The sequence below is a fragment of the Geotrypetes seraphini genome, chromosome 1 (assembly GCF_902459505.1).
Source record: "Geotrypetes seraphini chromosome 1, aGeoSer1.1, whole genome shotgun sequence".
Lineage (NCBI taxonomy): Eukaryota > Metazoa > Chordata > Amphibia > Gymnophiona > Dermophiidae > Geotrypetes > Geotrypetes seraphini.
Genome location: NC_047084.1, coordinates 172,218,852 through 172,241,872, shown reverse-complemented (window position 1 = coordinate 172,241,872; position 23,021 = coordinate 172,218,852).

The following is a 23,021-nucleotide window of genomic DNA, read 5'->3' as shown; positions in this document are numbered from 1 at the left end:
AATCAGATTACCTGAAGAGTAAGTAAGTAAGTAAGCGTGCGCTATAATGCATGCTAGCCGAAAAATTACCGCTTGATTAAAAGGAGGCGGTAGCGGCTAGCGCGCGCTAAAACCGCTAACGCACCTTTGTAAAAGGAGCCCTAAGTTTCCTCATAATATATAAAATCTTCCTCCATAAGATATCTGAACCTTAAAAAAAAAAATGCTGCGGTCATATTGAAAGTCCCTGATTCAGATTAGGCTGGACTATTGTATTATGTTAGGACCCCATGATCTACTCTACTGGGTCAAAAAATTGTTGATTTTGAATTATTATATACTAAAATTCCACAAACAGAGGCTTTGCATTTATCAGAAAACCATTGAACAATAGGACCACAAATCTAACAATGCCAACAGAAAGTATGGTGGAATTGGCCACTTTTGCTATGAAAAACATAGAAACATAGTAACATGTGTGGTCTTCGTGATAAGCCGTATGGGGACAGACTTAAAGATCTCAATCTGTATACTTTGGAGGAAAGGCAGGAGAGGGGAGATATGATAGAGACGTTTAAATACCTATGCAATATAAATGTGCAAGAGTCGAGTCTCATTTGAAAGAAAACTCTGCAATGAGAGGGCATAGGATGAAGTTAAGAGGTGATAGGTTGCAGAGTAATCTGAGGAAATAATTTTCTACGGAAAGGGTGGTAGAAAGGGACGCTGTGTCTGAATCTCTCAGAGAGAGAAAGAGATAATGGTTACTGCGGATGGGCAGAGTAGATGGGCTATGTGGCCTTTATTTGTCATCATGTTTCTATGTTTCAGCTGCCTGGGCCATTACGGCCCCATTCCGGAGCTGGCTGGCCTGCTGGACGGGTGGGCTTGGCCAACGTTTTGAGGTACGGGGAAGGGGGTGGGGTGGGGGTGTCGTGGGGTCGGCAGGGGTGTCGCGGGTCGGTGGGGGGGATTGGGGGTTCAGGGGGGTTTGTGTCGAGAGCAGGAGGTCCTGGTATCCCTCCTGCCCATATTGTAGTGGGGGGTGGGGGGTAGGAGGTCCGCCTGGGCAGGAGGGGTTGGGCTCCTTCCTGCCTGATCTTGTAGGGGTGGGGGGGGCGAGAGGCCAAGAGGGCTTGGGCTCCCTCCTGGCCCAATTGTAATCGGGGGGCCGCGGGGCAGGAGGGCTTGGGCTCCCTCCTGCCCCAATGTCTTGGGGGGGGGGGTCGATTCTGTAACCGGTGTTGTTTTTGACAGACACCGGTTACAGAATCCAGCTTTTAGGCGAAGGACTGGCTCCTCCTTCGCCTAAAAGCTCTTGTTTTGGACATTTGGGGCTTAGGTTTTTTTTAGGTTGATTATAGGGTATAAGTTTAGACGTAGTGGTGGTCTGGGCATTTAAACAGCTGAACGTAGAGGCAGGCCATTATCAAAAAAACCTCCTTTTGGACGTTTTTTTAAAATTATGGACATTTTCCCTGCTTCTACTTTCAACGTTTAAGGCCTTAGGCCAAAAGGGGACTTAGACTTTTTTTTGATTATGCCCTTCCACGTGTATATTCTCTATTTATCAAAACCTAAAGAAAAATCTCACTATTAATAATGAAAATATTTAGTGAAGTGCTCAGTATATTAAACCAGCCAAGCAAGCAGCGGTATAGTTAAAACATCATAGCATCAGCCCAACCTAACGAATCCGATGGTCAGGGAAAAGAGTATAACAACCAAAGAAAAAGTTCTTAGAAAGAAAAGCACTTATTTTAAACCTGATGCAGATTTTTCAGTTCTTTTCTGGTTGTTAGTAGCTGGTGAGCGCTGTTGCTAAACTTGGCTTTTCCAATCCCCAAGTGAGAAAACATGAATAAACTTGAAAAAAAAGTCCAAAATCTAAAAACTTTACATCTTCCTTTTCCATAGTCTACACGATTTCGTGTTTCGCTTTATAGCTTCTTCAGGAGGAAGGAACTTCTCCTAGAGAACAACATACTGAAAATCAGTATCAAAAAACGTAAATCAAAACTACAAACAAAAATTAAATTCAATACTTATCCGCAGCTACCATGCAGGGAAAACCAAGAGACCCACAGACGCCGAGTTTCCAACTGACGTGCTGGATCACATCACGTGGTGCACAGATGAGATCAATTTATGCTTTGAAGGAGGGACCAGAGACAGGTTTTCACAATACAGTCTATTCTATTTCTTTGTTGAGGCCACCCAGGGATATAGTACCCCCATGTAAGATTAATCTCTGTTCCTGATATATCAGATAACGAGAGAGAAAAATGAAAGTTTTTGAGGACTACTAACTTCAAATAAGAGTTAGTATGGTGTTTCTCCTGCCAATGAGCTACTAGTGGCGCTTCCATCTATTTATGCCATTTAAATGTGACAGAGATGGCTTGAGGTGAATGAGGTAGGAAAGTCCATTGGTCACCAATTTAGATTTTAGTGGGAAAGTCAGTTGATCACAAATTTGAATTTTGGTGGGAAAATCAGTTGGCCTTAGATTAAGTGGGGATGGGCGGACCCGCTATGCCTAAGGCCTGATTGGTCCAGGCTTCTAGAGCCTGGGCCAATCAGGCCTTAGGCTTCGGCGGGATGGGCCGGGAAGGGGCGAGCCCGCCTCATTTCGACGAGGCAGGCTTACCGGCTGGACGGGCAAGAACCATCTGGCCTGAAGAACAGGTTAGTTTGGAAGTTTGGGGGTCATTAGCGCCGGGGGGGTGCGTCTTCAGCGCCGGGGGGGGTGTCTTCGGGCAGGAGGGATTGGACACTCTCCTGCCAGCGATCGGTAGTGTCGGGGTGGGAGGGAGATTGGTAATGTCGGGGGGGGGGCGATTGGTAGTGTCGGGGGGGGCGGTCGGTAGTGTCGAAGGGGGGGGCATCCGATCGGAGAGGCCACGGCCCGCTATACTTATAGCAGCAGAGAGATCCCTTGCCGCGATAAGTATAGCGGGCCGTGTCTAATCTAACCCGATTCTCTAACCAGCGTCTGTAACATGGACGCCGATTACAGAATCGGGGTTTTGGTGTAGGCCGATTCTGAATAGGACGCCTCTCCCGGGCGTCCTATACAGAATCAGGACCCCAGGCAGGCCTTCAATATAGATGGCCTGCCTGGGGAGCATTTAAAAAAAAAAAAAAAACGTGCATCCCGATTGGCTGATTAGACAGCTGTAGGACGCCTACAGCTGCCTAAAATCGGGACGCACTTTTGGAGAATCAGGGCCAAAATGCAGACCTCACAGTATACTCTGATGAAAGGGAGAGTGTGGCGCAGTGGTTAAAGCTACAGCCTCATCACCCTGAGGTTGTGGATTCAAGCCATCATTGCTCCTTGTGACCCTGCACAAGTCACTTAATCCCTCCATTGCCCCAGGTACATTAGATATATTGTGATCCCACCAGGACAGCCAGGGAAAAATGCTTGAGTACCTTAATAAATTCATGTAAACTGTTCTGAGCTCCCTTGGGAGAATGGTATAGAAAACTGAATAAATAAATGAAAGCCACAACATGATGGCTGAAAAGTTGGTTCTACCTGACAAGAGACAGCAAGACCCAGAAACCTGTAACAAGCTACATAAATGATATTGCAGTAATCAATATTAGACAGTACTAATGATTGAACTAATATATGCACATTATTTGGTGAAGTGCCTATGAAAGGCTCGTGCTCCTTCTATATCAATGCCCACTTCGCAGTTGGGAGTTATGTCTATTCTATTTTTTTTTTTTAATTCTTTATTGATTTTTAATCAATACAAATACAAATGAAAAAACAAAAGATATTCCACATATTCCACTATTATCTATACAGGTAACATAAATATCATTCAATAATTTCATTTTCCTGCATATAATAATATCCTAATATATCCTAATATACAATACAAATAAAGATTAAAGTTACCCAAATATCACTATCAATATTTAATGCCTGCAAATAGCACCTAGATCTAGACCCATTTAAAGAATTGCCATTTTTTGTTTTGAATATGAATATTTTCCATAATAACCAAGAGAATTTCAATTTAGTATACAAAGTGTGCCTGACATAATTACACTGTTCTGATAGAAAACTACTTAATAATAAAAAGAGGACATTGTATTTTCAAAAAAATATATAAAATGGATTAAAAAACAAACATACAGATTTTTCACACTGAGGATATTCAAAGGCAATCCCCCTGCAAAACAGTGTTTCAGCTAAGGAAATAAGCTATTTCATTATTATCTACCCTATAGATAGGTAAATGTCCATCTGCCTGATAAACAGACCATGGAAGACAGTCGGCTATCTCCCACAGTTGATAGCAAAACTGGAAATTTAGTGCTAACAACCAGCATTGAATTTCCGCTTCTTTTTTGTTCAGGCAAGATATAGCCAGCTAAGCCAATATACTGTATATCGACTGGCTGAATAAGGTCTATCTAGCTGCTGAACTTACCTGGTTGTAAGACATAGCTGTTCACCGAGCTAGCCTAGAGAGGCAGCAGCTGCCTATCTTCCACTGAATATCAGCAGATAGCCAGCTATGTGATATTTGGCCAGACTGGAGTTGTTCCTGGCTGGCCAAATAGCACTGGATACTGGCTGGCATGAGTTTTCCCTAAACTGTGTATTTTTATTCATTTCCTATGAATATTTTCCTGGGAAACGGGAGGGCAGAAAGGCGAGAAATGCACATAGGTCTGACAACACAAGAACATATCTGTGCAAATCTTTTTTTATTATTTTGGTTTGGAAATAACCCAGTCAAGGACATAGTTATACTTTAATTTTTGATTTAAATTCTGTTGGTAAACATGGGCAGATTTCAGTATTGTCCTCAAGATGTTCAATTGATGTGCAATTCAGGCATATTGCAGTATATTGAGTAGTCATCTGCTAACAGGGAAAATGTTGTATTCTTATCCAACGCTGCTACCTTGAGGTTTATTGTGATATTACCATGTAGCATTTTTCTTTTTATCTTAATATTTTATATCATGACTAGAAATGTGATGCTAAAGGTAGAGACAGAGGAGCATATTTTTAAAATTAGGCAGAGGTGCAATAGAAAATAGCATTGCACTGACCCTCAGCTATCAAAATGCACCCCCCCCCCCAGCTATTTAACAGCAAGATATAAATTAAGAAATGCACCATCCTGGAATGATATTTCCACATAGAGGGAAAAGAAGCTATTAAAAGGTTGGTATTGGTTCTGTCACTAGGCAGTCTAAATACAAATTTTATGGGGTACAACTTTTCCATAATGGCATATTTGCAGCACACAAAGTTAACCAAGTACAATCTACTACTGTTCTTAACCACTTTTAAATAACACTCTTCAGATCTATGCGTTGTTTTTTTTTAATGTAAATCTTTTCATTAAACAGTGACAACAGCAGATACAACTATAGCAGAAAACAAGGTTTATAAGAATAACAAGTAAAATACTGCTACAACACAAAACAAAATACATTTTCAGTCTTTCAAAAATCCCTAAATAAATAGTCTTTAATAGTTTCCTAAAATTTTGATATGATGCACAGAATAAATTTATGAAAATCAGTATCCCAAGTAGCTGCTTGAAATGATAGAAGTCGATTATGATATCTTTTATAGTGGCAAACTTTGGCAATGGAAAATCAAAAAGGGAAGCCATCCCAGTAGAATGTCTATGATGGTGCTAGAACTGCTGCCTCAGGCCCCTGAGGTTGTAGGTTTGATCCCATACGTAAATTCAAATTGTGGGCAATTAAATGCCAATAATTGATTGCTAGTGGCCAGTTATTGATGCTAATTGGTTCGTTATTCAATTAAATTGCATTTGCAAATTGGATGTATGCCCAAATTTGTGCATGCAATTTTGAGTTCCAGATATAGAATTTGGAAGATTATGGGTACACAAGGGTTAAAATCAAGGCACATCTGGCCCTTAGTATATCACCAAGTGATATACTAAGGGCCAGATTCTATAAATGGTACCATAAGTTAGGTAGTGGTAGGTGCCATACTGCTGCCTTAATTAATTGCTTTAATTAGTTTTAATTGACATGGTAATTGATAGCACTGTTAAAAAAAACAATTAAAAATTCATTTAAAAGTAGGCACCGGAATCAAAAATCACTGAACATGGTAGATAGTTTTAGATATTTGGGGACAATATTCGATAGTCGATTAAAATTTGAAAAGCAGGTTTCTTCAGTGGTGGTAAAAGGATTTGGAGCTTTAAGACAATTCAGAAATTTTATAGATTATCAAAACTGGATTACGCAAACTTACCCCTTCTACAAAACTGCGCTAGCAGTTTCTAGCACAGAGTGCCGTGCTGAATGTCCTGCGCTGCTCCCGACGCTCATAGGAACTCAATGAGCGTCGGGAGCAGCGTTGGCCATTCAGCGCAGCTCTCTGCGCTAAAAACTGCTAGCGCGGTTTCGTAGAAGAGGCCCTTAGTTTATGCAGGGATAGTATCGGCACAACTAAAACATTTACAAATTCTGCGGAATACGGCGATTCATCTATTAGGAAAAGCTAGGATAAGGGATCACGTAACTCCTCTACCTTTGCCCCTAAGACAAGAAACTATTCTCAACAACTTTAAATTAACCTTAAAATCTTTCTGTTTAAGGATGCCTACGAGATTCATCCCTAGGACTTTCAATTCATGAGACTCAGATATTTGGCCACATATTGAAGACTTCCTTATCCCTTTTGTTCTTTCCATCCCCTTTGCTTTTTATTTCATGCAATGAATCCTACCCACTTCCCTAATGTAGCATGTTTTTTGTCTGTAATGTTCTTGTCTGTTTTCCCCCATTTTTATATTTTTTTACATATTTTTTTATATTTGTAAAATTGTAAACCGCTTTGTTTTTAAAAGTGGTATATCAAGACTAACGGCCTCTTTCACAAAGCCGTGCTAGCGGTTGCGCTAACGGCCCCGAAGCCCTTAGAGATTTAAAGGGCTTCGGGGCTGTTGCCGAGCGGCTTTGTAAAAGAGGCCGTAAATAAAACTTGAACCTTCATTGGCTGCCAATAGAATATAGAATTAAATTTAAGATACCGATGTTAGTTCATAAAGCTCTTTTTGAGTTACAGCCTCCGTATTTATTGTTGTTAGTACTGTTTTATGCTCCTCGTCGATTATTAAGATCTTTAGATAATAGAGTAGCCTTACCTTATATTTCTAAGGCTCATTTGGTATCTACTAGAAACTGTACATTTTTCTACCTAGTTCCAGTTTTATGGAATAGTTTACCTTTGGAATTAAGGAATTTAGGGCATCTTTAGCATTTAACCGTGCTAATATGGTAGTGCCCATTGGTGAAGCTCCCCCCTTCCCCTTTATGTATTCAGTTGGCTATACTGTTCTCCCAAGGGAGCTTAAAACAATTTACATGAATTTATTCAGGTACTCAAGCATTTTCCCGTCTGTCCTGATAGGCTCACATCCTATCAAAAGTACTTGGGGCAATCGTGGGATTAAGAGATTAGCCTGGGGTCACAAGGAGCAGCATGGATTTTTGAAGCCATAACCTCAGGGTGTTGAGGCTGGAGCCTTAATCATTGCACCACACTCTCCTCTTAGTTGCATTTCCACACTAATGGTTTGCACTAGAGAGTTGCGCGGGGACAGATATCCCACCCATCCCCGCCCGTCCCCCCCAGGATCCTCTCCGTCCCCACCCGTCCCCGCAAGGAATTACCTCCATCCCCGCCTGTCCCCATAAAAAGCAGCAATTACTTCTGAGAGGATCATCAATTCCATAGTTTCTTTAGTGTTTGTGCTGCTGTTTTCCTTGTGGAATCTCTTTGGTGGAACCCTTTTTTTGTTTTCTGTTCAGGTAATTATGTTATAAACCCCGTCTTTTACTAAGGCTGACGTGTCCTTTATATTATATGGATGAACCCTGCTTCCAAAGTCTTCCATCCCCGTGGGAGTCCCGTTGGCTAGAGGGGGGTCCCCGTGGGAGTCCTGTGAGCCAGAGGGGGGTCCCCGTGGGTTAGGGGGGATTCCCGCGGGACCCCCACAGGACCCGTGGGATTCCCGCAATCTCCGTTCCCATGCAGACCTCTAGTTAGCACACACTAATACTCATACTGACTGCATACCACACCTTTGTAAAAATTCCCCTCCAGTCATTTGCCTGTATTGTAGTTAGGCAAAAGATTACAGTGGAGTCAGATATGATGTAGAAGATCAACTCAAAATAAATAGAAACTGACCAGTATAGGAATACTGAAGAAAATTAAGACCCTACGAAGGGGTGCTGAAAAGTTCTATGGGCTCCTTTTACTAAGCTGCGATAGCGTTTTTAGCGTGCACTCTAGACCCTAACGCCAGCATTGAGTTCTAGCCGCGTAGCGCGGGTTTAGCGTGTGCTAAAAACGCTATCGCAGCTTAGTAAAAGGAGCCCTATGTTTTGACATTGTTTCAGGTCATTGATTGAACCATATCCATATCATTCTCATCTTGGTTGGGCTGAGAACTAGGCTGTCATCCATAGCAATAAACAGGAAATAGGTGTGTTCACTCATGTGTTTCCTTATATTATAAGCATAATATATATTATAAGTATAAGTATATTATCGTATAAGGATATCTTTCAATCGCATCTTTTTTTTTAAAAAAAACAATTGAATCTGGACAACTACAAGGTAAAAAGGGTCTGCAATAACTGTTTAAAAAACTGTGATGTACTGATAGATTTCTCTTCTGTTAAGATATGCAGATGTGCAATCGGTATTCCTCTCCAGTTGATTTGTTAAGTTATAAAGTACCCAGCTGTTCAACAGTAGCTGGCGAGATGTACTATAACTGAAGCTTATTCAAAGTAGCAATTCAAAAAGTAATATTTGAAATGCTTAGCATTGGAGAATTAAAGACTTGGACAAAAATATATTACAATGCATCTAAAATCTGATTTTTCAATCTTCATCCTGTTACTATAATAAAGTTTTTTTAAAAATCACCTAGTCATAGAACAAAAGCTCCCCAGGAATCCTGAGAGACAGCAGCTTGGGGGGGAAGGGGGAGGGGGTCAGATGGGGGGGGGGGGTTGGTTTCCGTGGGTCTTCGTGAAGGAATGACACGTAAGACCCGATTGTTTCAGCATTTTCTCGTTAGTGGTTGTTGGTTTGTGGTGACCTGTATTTCTATCTCTAAGAACAAAAACTTAATAAAAACGATTTAAAAAAAATGTTATAAATCTCATTTTCAATATCTCATTTTCAGTAAACAGGCTTTTTGACTCATTAATCCTTAACGTGTTAATCCACGAGAGAAGATGAAATGTCTGATATTCATTTCAAAGCCATGTTAAATGAACTGGTGATCTCTCTTCATTGTTCAGAAAATACAATTAGATATGTGAAAACAATGATCCCTCCAGAGAAGCAGTAGGGATATATATTTGCTAACATGCTTTTGGTTCATTAGTTATATTTCCAATTACTGTGTATGTAAACTGTTTTGAGTTGGACTATATGTAATGAGGGTGAACGTAATATCAAACTCCCATATACTGTAAAACCTTGGTTTGCGAGCGTAATTTGTTCCAGAAGTATGCTTGTAATCTAAAGCAGTGTTCTTCAACCATTTTACACCCGTGGACCGGCACAAATAAAAGAATTATTTTGTGGACCGACAAACTACTAAGACTGAAATTTTAAAAAAACATTTCCGCCCCGTCTCCGCGAGCTCGGTCCACAAACCATCTGATCCCATCTGCTCAAGCCGCAGTTATGATTTTATATTGAACATATTTTATTAAAGTATAAAAATAAACAATATTCTGTACAATTGTCATTTTATAAATACAAATATAGATCCAAGATGGCGTCAGGCTAGAAGCGCTGAGGAGCCGTTCTGAAGTTTGTCTCTTCAATTACTCCTTTTTCTTTCTTGGCACAACTTACCACTTTATTCGATGCCTAAACGGAGGGGCCGAAGCGCCGCTGGTGCCTCGCGGCACACCGTCACCCCTGTAGTTGGCAATATTGATGAGCTTCTCAGACAGGTGCAGGGAGCTCTTTCGGCGTCGGAAAGCTCGCAGAGGATTAGCGGAGCGAGCGAGGCTACGGTAACTCCTCCGGGATTAGAGACATCTTTGAGTCCCGACATCAGGGCACCGCCCCCGCAACCTCAGACAAGCAGCTCTCCAAGGGGCACGGAAACCCCGGAAGTCAGGGTTTTACTTTCCCCTGAGGCAAGTAGTCCAACGCAGAGCCTGCTGTTAGGAGCTCATTTTGATATGAGCCCCCTCAAAGAAGCTGAGAGAAATACAACTAAAGAGAGGCGAGTAAGTCTCCAGGGACAGCGACAAGAAACACAACTAGATGGTGAGCACTATGACACTACTTTTCCTTTAATTTCTTTAGAAAAACCTTCAGAAGTAACTCTGGACTCATTGTGGGATCTTATGGCCGGCCTAGTGAAGACCATAAGCTCAAAATTTCAGTTAATTGAAGGGAAATTGTTTCAACATTCTACTGAACTTAAAGAACTGAAAAATGAAATGACTGTCTCTAATTCCTCTATTCAGAAGCTTGAACAGGAAATAAAATCATCTAGACAACTACAGGAATCTTTAATAAAAGACAATATTAATCTTAGGAGAAAGATGGAAAATCTGGAAAATAACTCTAGATATAATAATTTGAGGTTAATTAATTTTCCCAGGCTATCATTGGTGTCACCTAGAGAAATGTTTAAAAGATATTTTCTTGAAGTTTTGGGGGCTTCAGAAGACTCGATACCTCCTTTATCACGAGTTTATTATCTACCTAACAAGAATCAATCGTTAAAGAGGTCTTTGGACAAGCATCATTGGATGTATCGGAGTTACTGGAGAAATTTGACAAAGAGGCAGCAGAACCAAGTACTTTGATTATATCAGTGGCTCTCTCTCTAGATAAAGTTTGGCTATTGAAACTATTCTTCAAAAATAGGCAGAAAGAGTTTATGGGCTTTAAAGTGCATTTATCCTAATTTATCACGGGAGACTCAAAAGCGTCGCCGTGAATTTCTTATGTTGAAGCCTGATGTTACATTTTAGGTGCTACTTTCTATTTACGACATCCTTGTAAATGTATAGTGCATCACCGTACAGTTAAATATGTTTTCTTTGAGCCTAGCCAATTGACTTCTTTTTTAGCGCTCTCCCGTTTGGAGGCAGAGAAATCATAAGCCCTAAGATTATTAATTATTCCCTGCAATCATCCCTATAGCCAACTCTAAGTATAAGAATGTACTTTTGTTCAATTCTTTTCTTTTGTTCTCGCTAAGAATCTTGGATCCTATAATTTGAGGACTTGAGCATATTAGTTATAAATGATCTTATTGCTATTGAATTACTTCTTGCTTTATGTAAAATTACTAATTTTGCTTTCTGTACAAGTTATTCTTGATTGTATGATTTAAAAATCAATAAATATAATTAATAATAATAAATACAAATATACAAAGCAAGGACCAACAAACCACTGTCTTTCCTCCCCTTCACATATATCCCCTCTACTATCAAGAAAACTGAACAAGCCAAGTTATTACAGAATGCTACACAGAAATATCATGCTAATAGAATACTGCAGTCACACATGACAGGAATAGTGTTAGGGGAGTGCCTCCTGTTCCAAGAGAGCCCTAAGCCAGCTGGAAGCTAAAGATTCACTGCCTGGGCTTTGCAGTCCCCAGTTATGTCTCTAGCAGGATATATATTTCAACTCTGATATATTCTAATGACAAAATAGAAATAAAATTATTTTTTCTACCATTGGTTGTCTCTGATTTCTGTTTTCATCTTCTTTTCACTCTTTTCCTTCCAGCGTCTGCCCTGTCTCTTCAATCTAGCATCTGCCCGTTCCATCCACTGTCTGCCCTCTCCCCCTTCCATATGTATCTGACTTCTTTCTATGCCCCTCTCCCCTTTCCATCCAGCCTGCGCCTCCTCTCTCCTTATTACATCATTCATTCCAGCTTCACTTCTTTCTTCATTTTTATCTCTCCTACACCAGATCTAGCATCTTTATCCCTCTCTCATTTCTCTGCTGACCCCCTTTCCAGCATCAATCACTCTCTACTTTCTCATTCCTCTCTCTCCCCATTCCCTCATCTGATCTCTCCATTCCACCCTGACCCCTTCCCCTTCCGTAATCTCCCTGCCAGCTGTTTCCTTCTTTTTTTCCTTCTCCCTTCTCCCTTCACTCCTCCCCCTATCCAACAGTAACTCTCTTCCCATACCTTTCCCTCATCCCCTCCCAGCAGCATCTCTCATTCTACCTCCCTCCAGGTCTAGTAGCAGCTCTCCCTTTATCCAGCAGCTTCCCAGCCTCCAACAGTGGCTTCCTCCCCTTCCAGCAGTTCTCAGTACTTGCCTGCAGCAGCGATTTACTTAGGCAGCTTTGGGCCCGTTGCCGCCTCTGAGGAAAGAGGAAGTTGCTGGTGAACCACTGCCCTGGCAAGTATGAGAACTACTGGGAGGGGAAACAGCCACTGTTGAAGGCTCCCCATGATCTTGCTCCCACCTACGCTGACCATCTCCCTTCCACCTGCACCTGCAGCTCTCTCCCTTCCACCTGAACCTTCCCCGCAGCCCTCTTCGGCGACTCGGCAGGGGCAGCGATCAAGACAGGCTGCCGATGTTGGGACCTTCCCTCTCTGAGTCCCGCCTATTTTGTTACAACTTCCTGTTTCTGAATAAGCGAGACTCACAGAGGAAAGGCCCCGACGTCGGAAGCCTGTCTTGATCGCTTGATCGCCCGATGCTAGGTAGAACAGCAGCCTTCCGCAAATACCACTGCAGTCGGCAGGAAATTTAACCGCCAACTCAGTCTCCCTGGCCCTGTGCGAACCGGCAGGAATTTTCTGCGGACCGGCACCCGTCTGCGGACGGCGGTTGAAGAACACTGATCTAAAGCACTCGTATATCAAAGTAAATTTCCCCATGGGAAATAATGGAAACTCAGACAATTCGTTCCACAACCCAGAAAAAGTTAATAAAAAATATTTTATGTACTTAATTTTGCAAGACCTCACTCATTTAGAACAGTCACTACACTCATGCAGTGTCAGAGAGAGAAGAACCATCAGCTCAATTGTGATGATGTGATGCATGTATACTGTATGTACTTCTATTGCAAGACATTGCTTGTATATCAAGTTAAAATTTAATCAAATGTTTTACTTGTCTTGCAAAACACTTGCAAACCAAGTTACTTGCAATCCAAGGTTTTACTGTATTTTTAAATGTTGTATGTTATATTATAGAACCTGATATTCAGGGAGTTAGCTGGGCTGATACCCACGGTTGGTGCTGAGCCTGAGTATTCAATGCTGGGCCATTTCTGCTGACCAGCACTGAATATCCCCCAAACCCATACAAACTGATGCATGCTAATGTTTTTTTGGCTGAGCATAGGAAATATTTCCAAGGTCAGAGGGAGAGAGATCCCCAATATAGGCAGTCCCTGAGTTACAGATGCCCAACTTAAGAGAGTATTCAGTGAAGTTAGCTGGCATTAGGCGATTCTGTGGAGGATCCTTGATAAAGCCACGGTTGAAACATGTCGGACTAAAACCTCCCAGACTATGCTGAATATACTGGAAAGAAAAGTGCATCAAACAATGTTTATAAAGTTTTTCTAAGCAGTTATTTATAAAATTGGAGCTTTTAAGAGTTAAATAAAGCTATTTATAATGCTATTTAAGAAAGTTCTATTTAAAATTTGGACCAATGACAATTTGGCACATAAAGCTTTACTGCTATGAGCTTATGTGAGCAGTGAGTGGTTTTGCTGAGGTTCAGGAGTTATTTGGACCTTGAGGGCTGTAAAAGAGTTCTGTGTAATCATTATCCTCAAGTATACCTGATCATTATTAATAACATCCTTTATTCTGAACTGACTTAAGTATGACTCATACTTAAGAATGAAATCACAGCTTCATTTGATCTCACTGAGCAGTCTTTCCAGTGGCATAAACTCCTATACTTCTTCTACAGATGATTCAGGAATGATGGATGGCCACATTAAGAACAGCGTGTGGTTGTGCATGCTGTACTTTAGAGGGAACACTGGTAAGGACAGTTGGCCCTTTTGTCAGCTGGGAGCAGAGATAAGCAGCAAGAATCTTAAAATCTACAAGTTCTGAGTTATATACAAATCGGACTTAAGAACAGCTTTAAAAAGGTAACTCGTTCTTAACCTGGGGACTGCCTGTACCCAAACATGTAGTTTTACTAACATTAACCACGAGCCCACTAGATCCTTAACCATAATCCAAGAGATCATGTCTATTATGAACAACTGGATGAGAGATTATACATTGAAATTAAACCAAGATAAAACTAAGTTTTTCTTTGCATTCCCTTCTAAAAAGGTGGTAGATAGAGAGTTAGCATAGGGCGGGATTATTTACCTAATCGAATCTGAAATTAAAATCCTAGGAGTACATTTACATAGAAATCTAACTATGAAAGTATTTACCTCGGCATTGGTGAAAAAACGTTTCTTTATCTTATGGAAGCTACGGACCATCAATTAATATTTTGAACCTATGGCATTAAGATTACTTGTTCAGTTGTTGATACTGAGTACTTTGGATTACTGCAATTCTGTTCATATTGCCGGACACCGTACAAATGTACTTAGATTACAAAGAATGCAGAATACTGCTGTGCATTTGATTTTTGACCTGAAAAAGTCAGATCATATCACGTTTTATTACAGGGAGCTTCATTTGCTCCCATTTGAGGCCCATGTGAAGTTCAAACTGGGAACACTCTATTATAAAACCTTATATGGTCATCCAACTGAGTATCTGTTAAAATTATTTACTTTATTTACAACAAACCATCCACTGTGTAATACTGCATTATTTGTTTTCCCCCTGGTTTGAGGTTGTGTGTATAAGAGGTTCCAGCAATGTCTAATTGTTTTTCGGGCAGTAAGCTGGGATAGAGTTATGTTCTTTATTTGGCAGGTCCTGTTCTTATATACATTAAAGAAAGTTACTGAAATCAGTCTTGTTTGTAAAATTTTTAGAGAATTGAAATGATGTCTACTTTGGAGTTCACTGGGAATGTCCAGTTTTCTATTTTTGTGAACCGCATCGATCCAAGAAGTTTTGCGGTCTAGAAATGTAATGTAATATAATCTCAACCAACCATCCTACTCAGCAAGACAATTATTCAGCCTTGATACAGCAGAATCTTTATTCCCCAATAATAGAAGCAATAACTGAAATATCCTCCTTATACGTGTGCTACAAATTAACCACCACCCTTTAATGAAACTGTGTTAGCATTTTTTATTGCCAGCCACAGCAGTAAAAGTTCAGACACCCTTAGGAATTCTGTGAGCATTGGCACTTTTGCCACCGCGGCCAGAGACAAAAATGCTAATGTGGCTTCATAAAAGGGGGGGAGTAAGTCTCCCAAAGGTTGTAAATAGACATTATAAAAGTAAAAAGGATAATGGAGATCCCTGAGGTATACCCCAATTCCAATATAACATGCGAAACCAATTTCCCTTAAATCCAACCCTAAAACATCCTCCTTCCAAAAAAAGAAGAAATCAATTTAAGCACTATCCCAGATAAACCTGCCATCTTATACCTCTCCAGAAAGGTGGTAGGTTCCTCCAGATCAAATAGAGATGACAAGTGTAACAAAGGACATTTTTATCCATCCAATAATATACATCGTCCACCAGGGAGACCAATAAGTTTTCCATACCACTGCTTCTACAAAAATCTGCCTGAGCAGGATAAAAGAACATTCCTCCAAAAAGTCATGCAATTGTATAATCACCACATTCTCAGTCAACTTTGAAATAAACTATAAATTCAATATAGGATGATAGCTAAACCATATCATCAAAAACCTTTCTTTTTAAAAAATCTGAGTAACTACTGCTTCTTGTAAACATTTAGGAAACTATCCCTGTAATAAAGAAGCTTAATGATCTTTAACAGCCATTACAACATAGAGTCCAAACTCATCTGCACCAACCCAGCAACGACAGGATATAGAATATAAAAGGAAGCGTGAATATCCTAAATCATATTTTTCAATTCTTTCAAAGATAGTAAATTAAAGTCTGAAAACTTTTCTTTCGCAAAGAATTCCATCTCCAATCCATCTTGATCAACTGTTGGTATATTCAGACCAGAAGGATTTATAGTCCTAACTCCAATCCTCAAACCATTCTTAAGATGTTGTGCAGTGCCAGTACTTGCCAACTAAGAGAATTAACAATTCTGAACAATTTCTTAGGACTTTTAGAAGATTGATCAGTCTCAATGGTAAAAGCAGATATTTTAGCCCAATTTTTTCTATACTAATTTATCCTCAATTGATCATGTATGTCTCCACTTCTTTTAAGTTTCCTCAACCTATTTTTATATACTTTCAATCCCTCTGATATGTAGGACAGATAAATCCCTCTTCCAGGGGAGCCATCATATCTAACCCTTCTCACATGCCACTCATCAACCAATCTATCCATTTCAATATTAACCTTTTCATCATTCTTTAAATTCCTTTGCGCAATCAAGAGGATCAAATTTACCTCTATTCAACTCTATCCCTACCAAAACTAGCTCTTAAATTTACTCTCTGGAAAATACAGATCCATCCAAGGGGTAGAATTTTCCCAGTCTCTAATTTCTCCACCCCCTCCAAAACAAATATCTGATCTAGGGTGTGACCACGTTCATGAGTAGATGAATTCACAATCTGCAAAAGGTTACCAGAAGACAAAGTTGACAAAAATAAATTTACTTTAAAATATAAAACATCTTCAAAATGTAGGTTAAAATCACCCAGTACTATAACATCTTCATATACTGCTCTGTTAAAATCATTACTAATACTTCTTCCCACTCAATCACAGAAGTTCTAGATGAAACTTATAAAAGTAATAGTCCTAGAGCCTTCTTGAGACCTATATTGGGTAATAAACCATCAATGCTTTTAGGTAATTCTAACATTCTCTTACTCCATCCCAGCCCTTCCCTCAGGATACACAACACACACACCCTCCCCTCTTTACTATCCCTGGGATGCTAACATATTTAAATCCCTTTTGACATGGCTTTTAACCACAACTTTCTCAATGAATAACCTTGGGCTCCTTTTACAAAGATGCGCTAAGCGTTTTAGCAGGCACTAACCACACGCTAAATGCTAACGCGTGCATGTTAGTCTATGGACTTAGCGGTTAGCGCGTGCATATATTTAGAGTATGCTAAATGCGCGCTAAAACGCATAGAGGGGCATAATCAAAAAAACGTCTAAGTCCCCTTTTGGCCTAAGGCCTTAAAAGTTGAAAGTAGAAGCAGGGAAAATGTCCATTATCAAAAAAAACGTCCAAAAGGAGTTTTTTTTTTTTATAACGGCCTGCCTCTACGTCAAGCTGTTTAAACGCCCAGACCACTACTACGTCTAAACTTATACCATATAATCAACCTAAAAAAAGCCTAAGCCCCAAACGTCCAAAACAAGGGCTTTTAGGCAAAGGAAGAGCCAGTCCTTCGCCTAAAAGCTGGATTCTGTAACTGGTGTCTGTCAAACACAACACCGATTACAGAATCCACACCCCGATGACATTGGGGCAAGAGGGAGCACAAGCCCTCTTGCCCCATGGCACCCCCGACCTCCCCAACACTATCAGGGCAAGAGGGAGCCCAAGCTCTCCTGGCCCGCGACCCCCTCTAACCCCCACCCCCCACTAAAATATGGGCAGGAGGGATCCCAGGCCCTCCTGCCCTCGACGCAACCCCCCAACGACTGCTCCCCCCCGAACCTCCCTGATCGGCTCCCCACCGACCCGTGACCCCCGCCGACCCCACGACCCCCCACCCCCACCCCCACACCCCTTCCCCGTACCACAGGAATGGGGCCGGATTGACCCAGGCAGCTCAAACCCCGCCCACAGATGGGGCCTGAGGCACCTGGGACAACCAGAATAGGCCCGGGAGCCTTAGGCCCCTCCTGTGTGCGGGCCTTAGGTACATGGACCCATCCCGGTGTTATCCAGGGATAGCAGTCAGATATTCTCAAAACCCACCTACCTCCCCTGGTTGGCTTCGTAGCTTGCTTATCGAACTGAGGAGTTGTGAGTGGCATCGGGCGGGAAGGTACTCGGCACATGCGTGGTGCGGGCGGATCACAAATTTTCTTAAATTTTTAAAGTGCTAGTGCACTTTTCAACCTGTCCGTACTGGGGCTTGGTGGATGGCGTCACCCACATGTGAGAATATCTACCTGATGTCCCTGCATAACACCTGTTCTGTGCACATTGCAGAACCCAGAATGCCTCACAAGTTGTACTTTTATTGATGTTCTTTCAATCATAATAAAAGTTAGAAAAAAATACCACTATAGGCTTAACAGCCTGGATTCTCTAAACAGCACCAATATCAGCAGCTGTCTAAAAAGTGGCTATTGGCCGCATATCATTCATGTGATGGTGCTATTTAGAGAATCGTGCCTCTGAGAAAGATAGGCACCAGACATGTAGGCCAGGGTTTTCAAGGTTTATGTTTCCAATGCCTATCTTTGCCATGAATCACTCTTCCAGAGGCACCAACTAGTACCTAACACAACTTCTGGCATTAGCCACGCCTGTAACGGTGTTAGGTGCAATTCCATGTAATTTTTATTTAGGCATTTAAATTTAATGCTACTTGCTGTTTCAAATGGCATTTCTCAATTAACTTAGGTGCCTATGTAAAGGTGCCATTTTTTATAATTTCCCGCAAAATGTTTATTTGCAATGCCTTAGGCCTATAAAATTGCATAAAATTATCTTTCTGCTTTGAACAGGGAGATTCAGGGAAGATAATTAAGACTGTGGGAACGGAGAAAAAAAAATGCAGGGACAGTAAGGGGACGGAGATGAAAAATGTGCTTTATTGCACAGTAGGTATGTGTCTATATCCTGTATATGGCCATTTGGTGGAGGATGGGCTGGGGAGGGCTTCAATGGCCGGGAGGGTGTAGATGGGCCGGAGTAGGTTTTAACGGAGATTTCGGCAGTAGGAACCCAAGCACAGTACCTGATAGAGCTTTGGATTCTTGCCCAGAAATAGCTAAGATGAAAAATTTTAAAAAATTTAAATTGAATCAGATTGGGCAGACTGGATGGACCATTCAGGTCTTTATCTGCCGTCTTCTACTATGTTACTATATGTTACTAGGATGGGGATGAAAATGAGGGAACAGGAATGAATCTTTGACCCCGTGTCACTCTCTACATGCAGATTCCATTATAGAATACTACACTTCTCCCTTTGAATCTGCGGTTTCAGTACCCGCAGATTCGGTTATTTGTGATTTTTTTTTGGGGGGGGAAGAAACGTTGCATCCCGGACCTTCCTCAGACAACGGGAACTCACGGCAGCCATTTTGATGATGGCTCTGCACGGGGCAGGAGGAAGATCGATCCTGCCCCATGTCGCCACTAGACCACCAGGTAAGGTCTGGGGAAGGTCCGGGATGCAGGAGGGAGGCGAGGTGTGTCAGAGCCAGCCCTAAAAGTTATTTGCAGTTTTTTAAATATTCACGGGCCGGCTCTGCCCCTAACCCCTGCGAATATTGAGGGGGAAGTATAGTGTAACTTGTCATTGGCACACCTTACATTTAGGTGCTCACAGTTACATCAGTCATAGATAGGGTTACCAGACTTCTGGGAAAACCCAAACATGTCCTCTTTTTAGAGGATTGTCTGGACTCCCTGACAGACTTTCCAAAACCTGGCATATCACCGGGTTTAGGAAAGCCCGACGAGCTCCAACTGCATCTGGGGGCCTCTGAGCATGCATGGATGATGTCACACACATCAGTGCATGATCCAGGCTCGCCAGACGTGGCTGGAGTTCATCTGGAAGAAGAGAGGAGGCTTTGTGGGGATGGGATGAGGGTGGAATGGGGTGGGGGTGGAGACAGGACTGGGCGGGGCTGAGGCAGAATAGGATGGGGCTGTAGGCGGAATGTGACAGGATGGGGTTTCCCGGAGAAAAATATGGTAACCCTAGTCATAGACCTGGTATAACTGTAGGTACCCAAACACAAAAAAGGTACATATAACTTACAGTATTATGTATGTTACAGGTATGACTGGGAACCCATCCATGTTCCCCCCACACTCCACCCACTTACATATCCCCTTGCAGTTGAATACTATAGCACTTAAGTATGCCCTTATAGAATAGAGCTGATGGTGCTACATATTCATGCATTTAGGTGCTTAACAGGGAATGTACTATTTCAACAATGGAGCAAGTTGTTTTCTTGTTCCACCCACTATTCTCATTCACATTTCTTATAAATGATATGCACAGCTCTTAAAGACCCTCAGAAATACCACCTAAGACTCATTCCATTCATTGTCTTTAGGATTTAAGTGCTGTCTCCTCATCGGGGCATATATAAAAGCCTAGCTCTCTTTATTGTGTAATATTAACAATTTATCACTCTTTAAGGTGATTAATAACTTATCTTATTGTAGTCCTCCGTTGAAGGGTATCTTAGCCAACATGTTTCATAAACGGTTTTGTCAAGGATGTAATCATAAGCACCTAGTTATAGAGTTTCTATATTAGTTGTAAGCCATCCAGGGACAGGAGACTACTTACTCTATCTGAATATAACTCACCTTGAACTATAACTGATAAATGGATGACAGGTTATGTTTCCTCTTCAATAAAATGCAAATAACTTGCTACCATGGGCTAATCACTTGCTGATGAAAAATACTCTGTGAAAAAAAAAAATCCTTCCTGTCCTGTTAATTACAAAAAAAATGATCAAAAATTAAGACATGTGCCTGGGGAGTGATGACTTAGTGACAGCCATTCATCGCTACAGCTCCTGCCATGATTCCCTCCTCTTCCTAACATAAAATGTTAGTCAATTATGCAAAAGTCACAGCTATCAAGATGAGACAATTCATGGCACTGCAAATTTAATTGAAACCATTAAGGGATAGTTATGACTTTCTCTTTCCTGACAGAAGGAAAAGCACTCTCCACAATCCTAAAATCTTTTTTAAAATAAGAGCGTCTACCAAAATAGATTCAAAGGCATAGGATGACTGACCATAGACTAGATATACCAAAGTGCACTACTATTTTATACCAGGGCATATAAAGGCCCATTTTCAATAACTTAGACACACAGAGAGGTACATAAAATACGTCTAAAAACCCGCCTAAATCAACACTTGGACGATCAAAAAGACAGGCCGTCCAAGTACCGATAATCGAACAGTGTTTTAGACATATCTAAAACCAGCTTAGGCCTTTTCACTGCCTCTGTGCACCCAGAGCGAAAAGGGGTGTTTTTGGAGGAGTGGGTAAGGCAGGAAGTGGGCCATCCTACACTTAGTCATCTGGTAGCCATAATTGAAATGTTTGACAGGTTGTCTGGAGGGAACTTATATGTTTTGACTTAGACCTGCCTAAGCCCCGCTCCTCACATCACAACCAACCCTCTCCCATGACATGCCTAAACCATGGCCCCTATATGTAGTGCAGATACTCAGAAATACAGTACAGAATACAGAAATAAATACAGAAATACAGAAAATCAGTGTTCTAAAATTAGGTTTTACACATGTGTGATATACATGTGTAAACACTGGTATTTCCACATATAAATCACAGGTAGGGCTTCTAAATAAGAATGTGATTTACTATAGACCCCATTATTTTGTAATTAATTCTTATGTCAATTTGATGATCAAACCTTTTATAAAAACAAAGAGCCCATCAAATTGAATAATTCCTACCACTCCCAATGACCTAAGCCTAAAATGATTCTCCTCTAACAAATGGTGCAAATTCCTGTTCAGATCAGTCTAAAATATTGTGCCTTAGGACATAAAAACATGGGGGCAGATAAAGACCAAATCATTCATCCAGTCTGCCCATCTGCTGCATCCTCTATCTCCTTTTCTCCCTAAGAGATCCCATGTGCCTGTTCCATGCTTTCTTGAATTCAGTCTTTGGCTCTATCACCTCTACTGGGAGACTATTCCATGTATCTACCAACCTTTCTGTATAAAAACTATTTTTTAAATTTAAAATATTTCTAATCCGCTTAATAAACTAAGCGGCACACAATATCACATTTATAATATCATTAGACAAAACTCCATTCATCAGAGTTTACAAAGCCACACTTAAAATTATAGTCCTGCTACAAAGAAATCAGAATTCTACACTAAATTTTCTTCTAAATCAGGTTCCACCATCTCAGTTCTAGGCATAGATTACTAATATCAATTTAAAGCCTGGACAAAGAAGTATGGCTTAAGCAGGTATCTCATTCCATAAAACGGGACCTGCAGCTGAAAAACAGGATTTTCTAATATTGGCATATTTCACTTTGTCCCTTTTTCGTACATCTAATAACATTTAATGTTCTGATCTTTAACATTCTATCAAGTCTATATATTATCAAACATCTTCTCAAATAGTCAGGTATAGTTTTGTAAATCCCTTGATGAATTATTTTTAACATTTTAAATTGTATTCAAAATATAATTTGGATCCAATGCAGTTTCTTTAAAACTGGAGTAATGTGCTCAAAAAAGGATTTTCCTATCAGAACCCAATCTGCTGAGTTCTGCACAATCTGCAGTGCCTTCAATCGGACAGAAGGAAGCCTTAGATAGATTCCATTACAAAAGTCAAGCTTTGAAAGCACCATGAATTGTAACACTTGTCTAAAATCCCAGCCTGGCAAAAAATTATTCAATTGTAGTAGCTTTCTCATTGTAAAATATGCAACCTGTACCACTCTCGCTATTTGTGATTTTAATGACAATTTGGCATCAAGGATTATCCCCAGTACTTTAATCTCTTCCCTAACCACAATCAGATGTTCATTGAGAGATACTTCACAGGGCCATAAATGTTCATTGCATTCCCCTACAATCAATATTTCCGTTTTCACTACTTTCAAAATGAATCCATCACCATACATCCGTCATTGATCTTATTCATGTATGTATTTAATTCCACTGTCAATTTTTCACCCCA